Source organism: Sinocyclocheilus anshuiensis, unplaced genomic scaffold (genome assembly GCF_001515605.1).
Source record: "Sinocyclocheilus anshuiensis isolate Anshui unplaced genomic scaffold, SAMN03320099.WGS_v1.1 scaffold514, whole genome shotgun sequence".
NCBI classification, from domain to species: Eukaryota; Metazoa; Chordata; class Actinopteri; order Cypriniformes; family Cyprinidae; genus Sinocyclocheilus; species Sinocyclocheilus anshuiensis.
Genome location: NW_015542348.1, coordinates 420,831 through 423,087, shown reverse-complemented (window position 1 = coordinate 423,087; position 2,257 = coordinate 420,831).

Sequence of the window (2,257 nt, the reverse complement as noted above, 5' to 3'; positions counted from 1 at the left end):
TTAAAAATATTAAAAAATGATTTTTTACACGGCACCCCTGCTCTCGACAGACGGCACCCCGGTTGGGAAACACTGGGCTAGAGTATGCAGAGCGAAGCAACGCTGTGCTAAATGTGGGGGGGGATTATGAATACGGAAAGTGTGAGGAAGGTGTGAAACCTAAATGCTGCAACTGCGGGGGAGAACACAGTGCGGGGTATGGAGGTTGTCAGATCAGGAAAAATGCGGTCAAAGTTTAAAATGTTAAGATAACGGAAGGATTAACATATGCGGAGGCAATCAAGAAAGTTCAGATGAGAGAAAAAAGGAAGCAGCAGAAGAAACAGTTGCAGACTCAAAAAGGAGAAATGAGCGTCCGAATCGGAAAAGAAAACGGCGTTAAGTTCATGACTGATAAGTTGGCATTTGTTACGTTCATCGTAGAAGTAGTTAACTGCTCTGCACAGACAGAGTAGAACTGAAAGAACAAGAATAATCTTAAGAGCGGCAGAAAAGTATCTGAATGTAGAAGGAGTAATAGTAGAACAGATAAATTGAATGCAAGAAGTTTAATATCAAATGGACAAGAATTAAAAAAATGGATTGATGATTTTAAGGTTAAACCTCAAATAATATGTGTACAAGAATCGTGGTTAAAGCCTAATTTAAGCTTTGTGGTTCAAGGATATGAAGCAGTATGCATAGATAGGAATGAAGGAAATGGAGGGGGAGTAATAACATTCATTAAATTAGGAGTAGCATATAGGGAGGTTAAAGTGAATGAGGAATACGAGTCAGTAGTGATTGACGTGATTCAGTATTAAACAGTTTAAATAGTGGGAAATCAGCATCTAGACATGATATACTTTATGAAATTTTACAGAATTTATATAGAATAAATCAAACAGGAGTAATGGTGTTTTCACACCAGACGCGAAGCGAATATGCGCATCGTCACTCGCTCTAGATTACTCGCGGGATGTTTTTCGTCTCACTCGCGCGAATAAAAACAGCGCAATCAACTGTGGTGGAGATAACTCCATTGTATTTGGCATTGTATTGTATACAAACAGCGATTGTAAAGCCAAACGCAGACGTGTCTGAGTTCAGAGCACCATCCAGTTCACAGCACCATCCAGAGGAGGATGAATAACGTTAGGATCCTGTTCACAGCACCATCCAGAGGAGGATGAATAACATTAGGATCCTGTATTAATGTGTGTGTTACATTTTACTACTGTATATATACACTGATATTACTATTATTTTTATTGTTGATAGCAGCATCTCTGTAGCCATGCTAATAAAATACAACTACCACTCCAACTGATTTTAATTGTTTTCTATGCTCCAGACCTATATAATAACAGACGGCTGCAATAATGCTCTCTTCTATTGTCTGATTCAACTGGACGTGTCAAGAAACTCTTGGCTGATTGGCTTGCGCGAGAACGCGTCATGCGAATTTTCCGCTCCAGTTGAAATTTTTGAACTTGCGTGGAAGATGCGATTGAGGGGAATATCGTGCGTTAGCGGCAAATGCGTCGCGCATTTCGCATCATTTGCGTCGCCCGGCGCGAATTCGCCTCTATTCGCGTCTTTGCGTTGACTTGATAATCTACTCACGCGAATAGTTCACACCAGACGCGAAGCGAATATGCGCATCGCGTCACTCGCTCTAGATTACTCGCGGGATGTTTTTCGCGTCAAGCCCCGTTCACACCACCAGTGACTTTTTCGCTCTTTGTTGCTTGTAGCTGGCAATTGATGTCGCTAGTGGGCGTTCCCACTACTGGTTGCCTAGTTACCCCGTAACACTCCACTACAGCAGATGAATCACGTGCTCTCCACTGACTTCACTCCCATTGGTTGTCGCTCGCGAAATTCGCTGGTCATTTGCATAAAGTTAAACATTTCTTAACTTTTGTCGCTTGACTCGCATCGCTTGACACGCCCACATTCTGTCACCAACGGTCACTGTCGCTCGTGTCGCCGAAAGTCGCCAGCTCTCCATTGAAAATGAATGGGATTATGTCACTCTGTCGCTGTGTGTCGCTGGCGGTGTGAACGGGGCTTCACTTGCACTTCACTTGTTTTTATTCGCGCGAGTGAGGCGAAAAACATCCCGCGAGTAACCAACCATGGTGAGGAAAAATACGATCGCTGCTTTGTACCTGTTGTGGAAGTCCCAAAAACTCCTGAAAGCCAAACGCAGACGTGTCTCCCTGTTGGAAAAACCAGCATATGCTGGTTAGGTATGTTTTGACGCTGGGATGCT